At 44.3% G+C, this 8,507-nt stretch overlaps 1 pseudogene; it reads right to left on the reverse strand.

Annotated features, from left to right (window-relative positions):
* Positions 1–220: 220 nt before the first annotated feature.
* LOC144820525 (U2 spliceosomal RNA) lies at positions 221–310 on the reverse strand (annotated as a pseudogene).
* Between the last annotated feature and the right edge of the window lie 8,197 nt (positions 311–8,507).

Raw genomic sequence — 8,507 nt, forward strand, 5'->3', positions numbered from 1 at the left:
TGAACACACAATCCCCAGCTTAGGAGGCCAGTGCCTTATGCATCAAGCCACAGGGGCTGCGCGTCAATTGCACGACAAAAATTCACAAAACTACGTTTACTGGCTGGGTACTGCTATCGATCGCACCCTTGTAATGCTGAGCATGCGCTAGCGCCGGGATCGAACCGTGAGCCTCGTGCTATGGAGGAAACCTCTCTGGCTGCCGTGCTACACCTCTTGCTAGCGCTATCGCTCACTCTGCTTGCTTCAGATATTAAACTGATAAGAGCAGATACTACACTTGATCTTAGCCAAAAAGCCGAGAAGCGATTCAAATGCGCCCGCCCTTATAACAACTAAAAAACGGCAACTTACTCGTTGTCGCCAGTCCAGTCCACTACGTGGAGCCGCGCAGCGGTGCCGCAGTGGAATCGGCCCTACCGTACCTCACACTCCTTACGCGTTACCGGCGGACCCAGAGGCGCAGCTCTTCTCCCGGCGAGACGCTGATGAGACATGAACTCTCGCCGCCTACTGGAACGATGTAAACTCCGCCCCCAAAGCCGTCAGACGTGAGACACGAATTCCCTCGGAGGCTCAATCCTCGGCACCCTCGTCCGACCCCGTGAACAACCTGCAGGAAAATGAAGAAAAACCACACTCCTCCTCGATTCCTGTCTCGGCATCGCACCACCTGAAAAACAAAACAAGAAAAAGATAACAGTCTCCTAGAAGGCTGGGAGCAAGGGCAGGCCTGAGGAGCACAGGAACAAGAGAACGCCTCCCGCGTTCCCCGGCCTTTTAAACCCCTACTAGTCAGACCAGTTCTAACTGGCCTGACCCCGGCTCTCCCTTTGACCCGGAAGCGATCCTATGGCTTCCGGGTCAACTGGGAGCACAGTACCAATCGATGGTGAGGCGCGCTCACCGCGTCATGATGATGCGGCGAGGCGCACCCCACCATGTATTGCAGACAAGGAGAGGGGGGCAGGTGCCCCGCCATACCTGCGGGGGGCCGTTGACGGCCCCCGCCTTTCTCAGAGAGGTGTTGCGTGTTGGACATGAAAAGTCTCTCTTCTCTCCTCCTTCATGGCAAAGAAAGGGTTTGCCCTCTTCTTGTGGCTACTTGCCTACTTCCAGGGATGTTTTAACCCCTTCGACGCTCATGACGAGCTGGGCTCGTCATGGCGTAGCCTCCTCGCACGCTCATGACGAGCCCAGCTCGTCACGTAAAGTGCGATTTTTAAAAACCCAGCGTACGGGCGGAATTCCGCCCGCACGCATGCGGTTAAGGATTTTGGAGGTCATGTGCCGAATTTATTTTGGAGGTCCCTGTTCAGAATAGCTTTAATTTCATGATCCAATTTCAGCTCTTCCATGCCTTCTTTCATCAAATTCTAAATGTGTGTACATCTGATAATCAGGGATAGTGGTGTGTGTTTTCAATGTTGTAACACAGCAGCAGCTCACTAATATTACTGCAAATAATGTCACACCCTCCATTTCTCATATGTGAGGTACTGTATTGATCTAAAAGAAAAATTGTATATGGATGTTGCATGAAACAAACACATTTTTGTCTGCAAAATGTCTGTAATAGACTTTCACACATGAAAAATAAATGATAGAAAAACGCTATTTACAACAATCTGCTTAAAAAGTATCCAAGGTCATCAGGGCAAGACTCTCTGCAGAACACAGCTGGCTCAATGAGGGGGTCCCCTGAAAGACTCAGGCCCTGGGCCAGAACCCACTTTGCCCGTGCCTTCAAATGTATCTGCCTACAACCCCAGGGCAGGCAATAGTGGGAGAGCCGATGGAGACCTCCTCAGACACGGCAGTGAGACGGCACAGCATAGGGGCCAGAATCCTCATTGTCAATGTTGTGTCCTTGGCCCTAGGCCCTCATGCTAATAAATCAATGACACGGCCAATGCTTGGAAACTGCCCAAAAGTCCGAGCAGTTGGTCTCTTTTCACCTGACCAGTGACAACTGTGTTGAATGGGTATGGGGTGGGTGTAAAGCCAGCCCTCTAGGAGTGGCTGCAAGTAGCTACGTAACAAAACACTAATAGGTGTCCAGCAGGACACTACAGGCATTCTGCCCTCAAAAACGTAGAATTGTCCACCAGCATTGCAGGCAACACTGAACGTTAGCAGAAATCACCGTCCCAGTGGGTCTTGCCAATGTTACAAAAGCTTGATGGAGTGCTCAGCCAAACATGACGGCCACCCATCAACCTTTTACAACGTTTCACCTTTTCCAAAAACAAACTCCCAAAGCTGGATTTTGTTTTTGAAAAAAAGTAAAACGAACGGCACCCAAATAATGGGAGTTGTTTACCATGGTGTGGTGGTGTCATTGTTTTAAAACTGTCCGTGCACACCTACAGTTGGTGCACCGCCTTTAAACTCTAACATTCCGTGGCAACAGTCCTTGAGTTTGCTAACAATTCTGGCATGTCCCTCTCCCTTTAGGCGCGAACAAATCACTGCACCTAAGTATTTATGAGGCAAGGCTGTTCGGACTAACTTTAGGAGGTAAAATACACCGAAGTATTTTATTTTCTACCACTTCTTCTTTCTTCAGCTGACTTATTTGACATTCGCGTGACAGAGACCTCAACCAGCACTTTTTGGCAAATACAAAGACATAATGTCAATTTGTGCTTTCTGCTGAGAATAAAATGTGAGCTCCAAGACTTCTATTTCCTCTGGTCGTAAACCTGTACTGGGTTTTACAACCTCTGTTATTGCAGGGAAGTAAAACAAAATGGCTTAGCAGGACACTGTTGCTATAGCTGGAGGTCAGAGGGTTTCTAAAACGGCAGTGCAATTTGCATGGAAGCATTTCAATTACTAATAAAACATATTACTCATCTATTGGTTTTGCAAAGCAAACCATTTGTTTCAGGAACAAACTTATTGACTGATGTTGTGTGTGAAAGCGGAATGATAATGAACAATAAACGTATATTTATTCAATTTTCATTGGTAGCATTGACAGTGCGGCTATTCGACACTTATCTTTATTTTTTAAGCATCGACAGCCTTCAGCCAATATCCGCAGAATTATTAGATCATGCATTGTGAAACGCGTCCCTCCATGTAGATTTGGAATGTTCTCCTGGTACAAAAAGTATATGCATATTACAACAATCCTTCGATTCAGCATGCAGTTTCCTGATTAGGTTGCTAGGAAGTGCATCAATCTACCATAGTTTAAAATATATTTGAAATTGTAATAACGACGTTAATGCTGAGGCTGTGGAAAATATAAAGCGTGCCTCAGATTGCTCTGATAGGGTTCTCGGGTCGGATGCCGTTTCGAACAACTCTAGCGCCATCTAGCGAACAAAGGTCCTGTTTGGAACGTGAATGATCCCTTCTACTTACTCCGCACTACAGTGCCTAAAAAAATCAAGGATATGCATTGCACCAAAAATAACAATCCAAATGATACTTTTACATGTGTTATGAAATCATTGCAATGATTTATATTTACAATGAACTGTGATGACATCGTGAGGATGTCTAATACAATTTGAGCGCCATTACTTGCTCTCAGCAACAGGCCACCCAGGTGCATTATTAAGATGATACTTTGTTTTACTGTAACACAATTAAATTAGAATTTAGTCAACTGTTTAATTGCTTTCCAGGGTTCGGGAATGGCTCTCAGTAATTGAAATTAAATAGAGGTCTGCATTACAATATGATTTCACAGACGTGCGGGCATAAGACAACGAGCGTTAACAGATTTTTTAAAGTATCCCTTTGCGTGTCTCTTGTGCTGAAAGAGGCATTCTAATGAGAGGTAGATTGGTTCTGTCGCTGTGAAACTCCCGTTTGCTCGCAGAAAGTGTGTCGGTGCTCACTCAATATTGTATAAAGTACGCATCGCAATAATGAATACGTTTTTTTGGTGGAGAAGCGGTGCCTGGTATACTAGTTGCGGTTTGTACATTCAGAAGCCTTTCCCCAAAGTTCTGTAAGGAGAATAAATAGAGAAGTATGGACATCCTCGACCTCGGAGGACTGCCTGAAACAGCAGGCTCAGGAACTACAATGAAAGCTTTTCACCAGAAGAGACAAGGGACATAAAACAACGCTGCCCATGAAGCGGCCTGGAAATTGCAATGTCTACAACAGTAACTCCTGCTCTTGTTTATGTACTCAGTTATTTCCTTTCACAACACGTCAAACAGGTAGGGTGAAAGATGAGCGAGGAAGAAACGAACTTTGCAGGCACAGATGGGAGGGGCCAGCACACAAATGCCCCAGTGATGGATGCAGCGGGCGTTCCATCCTGAAAGGGGGCGGGAGCACGCTGCCTGGCATACGAGCACACATGCCTCACAGACGCACTGTGGTAAATGCAGTGCATGATAACATTCCCTTTCGTTGAACTCACACGTCTTTACAGTGTTCGCCGTTTTTGGAACAGCCAGTGCTGTGCATCTACAGACATGTGCTTCAGGACTGTTCCTTACCAGCCCATAATTAGGCACCTGAAGCACAACCATAGACGGGCTCCTGGTAGTCGCCACTATTCGCAGGTCGAACCTCCAATCCAAATTTAGTGCCAGGCCGAGCCAGATACGTCGTCAGAACTAGAGTCTGTAATCAGACAACTGAATAGGGGCCTTGCAATGCCATGAATGCACCTTACAGCAACGGTGCACTCAGTGCTCGAGAATCTTCAGTGTTCATTGACTTTAAGTTCAAGAAAATTTTATTTGATAATAACAAGGAAGAAATCAGGTGTCAAAGCAAAATACATTGGAATAGTAACTTAAAGACTATGAGCAAAATAAAGCAATCATTGTAATGCAAATATGATGAGAAAATAGGACTGGGTACTAGAGAAAGAGAAAGTGGAGGGGAAAGAAAAAGTACGTCAAACAGCAAACATCAAAAATATGAAAGTAATTGGAAGGAATAAGAAAGTGGTACAATTGAGAATAAAAAAAAATAAAATAAAAAAAAAGGAATGCATCAAGCAATTAGGGGGGTTTGAGAACTTCCTGTTGCGAAGGTGGTGGGTGAAACACACGTTTAGAGGAGGAATCCAAATAAAGTGTGACAGGGAGCCATAAGTCCATGCGTTTTGTAGCCATACATGTTGGAAAAACAAAAGCAGTGTCAAGTCTATGATTATGGCAGACATTAAACCACCACGCCTTGAAGGAAATACTGGAGAAGTCTTTCCAATTGACTGTGATTTGTTGAAAGGCAGCTGCCAATAGTAAGTCAACAATTTGAGGTTTTAAATCAACATTGTCCCAGCAAGATGAAAGGCTACCCATAAAGATATGTGTATGAGAAAAAGGGATACAAGTGTGGAAAATCATATTAATTTGAGCCCAAACCTGCAACCAAAAACTGTGAACAGGAGTGCATAAAAATAACATGTGAAATAAAGTGGCGTGTGGCGATGAACAGGACCAACAAGTATGGGGAGTGGTTGGGAAACGTTTGTGAAGGTCAGAGGGTGTAAAAAGAAGTCTGTTGTAAATGAAAAACAAAGTCTGTGTAAGGGTTGCCGCTCTCGAGGATTTGCGAATCTTGAGCCAGATTTTGTCCCAAAAAGGAACTGACCAGGACACAGACAAGTCATGTTCCCAAGATTCCTCCACCTTAGATTTGGGTCTGATAGACTCACTAGTATGAAGGTACTTGTAAATAGCAGCAGCCCTTGGTGTGGTACGTAAGAAGGAGTGAAGTGAAGAAGGGCGAGTGGATGAAGCAGGAGGAGAACAATGCTGAGAAAGGCAGTTGTAGTTTGTTAGGACTGTATCCTTAAGCAATTGATAGTTGCGGGCAAAAGAGGTAGGCAAGTTATAAATGGAGCAGAGAGTAGGGAAAGGCAAGAAAGAGGAGTGAGAGAAGAGTTGGGAAATCCACTGCAAACCTCTGCTATGCCATGTTCTCCAAAAGAAGGGTCTATTGCGAATGAGTAAGAAGGTGTTATGCCAGATGGGGGAGGAAAGAAAGTCAGCAATGGTTATGGGAGGAGAGGGAGAAGAAGACAGGAGCAATTTAGTGGTGAATTTATGAATGGGAGTAGAAATGGAAGCGGGTTTACGAGAGAAGGAAAGATATTCAGCAAAGGAAAAGGGAGAAATAAGGAGACGCTCAAATTTAGCCCATAAAGGGCAGGGAGTGCTGCAACCAAACGGAAGCTTGTCGTAGTTGGAACGCTTTATGGTAAGCAGGAAAGTCGGGAAAGTTGACCCCACCCTCTGATTTAGGGCGAATCAGGCGGGCTAGAGACATTCGGGGTTTCTTTTTATTCCAGAGAAAGGACGTGAGGAGTGAATTAATTTTTTTGAAAAATTTAGAAGGGATGGGAACTGGGATATTAGAAAGTGTGTAAAGGACAATGGGAGAAAGCATCATCTTGATGGTGTCGAGGCGACCCCACCAGGACAAATAAAGAGGATGCCATTTGGACGTGAGATCCGTTAACTTCTGAATACATTTGGACATACAGAGGGAAACAGTATCTGGAATGGTAGGGGTGATGTGCAGCCCAAGGTATTTAATATTAGAGGATTTCCATGTAAAGTTGGAGGCAACAAAATCAGGTTTAAATGTGAATTTGGTTAGAGGGAGGATCTCACATTTGTCATGGTTAAGCTTATATCCAGATATGTGGGAATAGGCGTGGACTTCAGTGAGGAAGGCGGGAATCGAAACAGTGGGATTGGAAATAAAGAGAAGAATGTCATCCGCGTATGCGGCTAGTTTGATGTGGGAGTCTGACATTTGAAAACCTTGAATGAGGGGGTTTTGACGAAGTTTAGAAAGGAAAGGTTCCAAGGCCAGATTAAAAAGAAAAGGAGATAGGGGACAACCTTGACGGACACCTCTGTGCAGATCAAAGAAAGAAGATATTTGACCATTAGCGCAAACCGCCGCCCTTGGGTTAGAGTAAAGTAGTGAAATTAGGGATATGAAGACAGGGCCAAAACCAAACCAGCGAAGGGTGTGAAAGAGATAGGTCCATTCAACCCTATCAAATGCCTTCTCAGCATCCAGTGCAATAGCCGCAAGGGGGTGGGATGAAAGACGAGATTTAGAAAGAATATTAAAAAGAAGTCTGGTGTTGTCCGTGATAAAACGACTTTTGACAAAGCCCGACTGTTCCTCACCCAAGAGATCTGGAAGAAGAAGATCGAGACGAGCCGCAAGAGACTTTGCAAATATCTTGTAATCAATGTTGACCAAAGAAATTGGCCTATTATTTTTACAGTGTTGAGGATCTTTCCCCTCCTTGGGTATGAGGCAGATATGCGCATCAGAAAAAGAGCCTGAGGAAGAACCCAAGGTGAGGAAAGCGCCGACGAGGGAGTGGAGTTTTGGGATAAGAAACTTTGAAAAGTGAAGAAAAAACTCTACAGTAAAACCGTCTGGCCCAGGTGCCTTATCCTTTTGGAGAGTTTGAAGTGCCTTAAGTAATTCTTGTTGGGAGATTTCAAGTTCTAGATGAGAGAGGTCAAGTGGAAAGTGGGTTGGTTTGTGAATGGTGGAGAAGAAATTGTCTAAGGATTGGGAAGAGGGTTGGGTTTCAGAAGAGTATAGAGTTTTGTAAAAGGTGGAAAATGCAGTGAGGATATCTGCATCAGTGTGTTTAAGAGTAGAGGTATCGTCGTAAACTGATTCAATACTTAACTTATTTTGCTTAACTTTTAGATAATTAGCTAATATCTTACCAGCCTTATTTTTGCCCCCATAGAACTTGGCACTTGATTTCAAAAGGTACAAGGATGCATCGTCCGTGGATTTTTTGTTAAATTTCATTTTAGCATTAATCAAGGCGGTTAAACTTTCCTGTGAACGGGAGGTAAAATAAGAATGCTCCAATTTCTTAATATCCAGAAGGGGAACCTTTGTGAAGTTGCGAGCAGCTTTCCGTTTTTTTGCGACAAAGCCAATTATAAAGTCTCTCGCTGCTGCCTTAAAGGCATCCCAAATGGTGTGCTTGGGGACGGGGGAATCATCATTCAAGGAGAAAAACTCATCTGAGAAGGTAATGAAGGAGGTGGTGAATTTGGGGTCTAAGAGAAGGGAATTGTTAAAACGCCAACGTTTAGGACCAACTGATTTAGGTAGGATGTCCAATTGAACTAAAGTTGGGGCATGGTCAGAAAGTAAAATCGGGCCAATTTCAGCATGGGTGAGAGTTTGAACAATGTTGTGGGACACAAAAATGTAATCGATCCTGGATTGGGAATGATGGCATGGAGAATAGAAAGTGAATTCTTGGAGTTCTGGGTTACATAAACGCCAAGCATCAGTAAGTTGGTGCTGAGAGATGGTTTGGAGAAAGGATTTATGTGACTTGTTAGGAATGAAGTGTGCCTTGGAATTTCTGTCTAGAAAAGGGTCGAGGGGTTGGTTACAGTCACCTGCCAAAATAAAATTGTCATCAATAAATCTGGCAATGTGTTGGGAAAAGGAATGCCAAAACATAGGATCGCCAGTAGTAGGTGCATAAACATTTAATAGAGAAATTGGAACAT

Source organism: Lissotriton helveticus, chromosome 2_1, assembly GCF_964261635.1.
Source record: "Lissotriton helveticus chromosome 2_1, aLisHel1.1, whole genome shotgun sequence".
Lineage (NCBI taxonomy): Eukaryota > Metazoa > Chordata > Amphibia > Caudata > Salamandridae > Lissotriton > Lissotriton helveticus.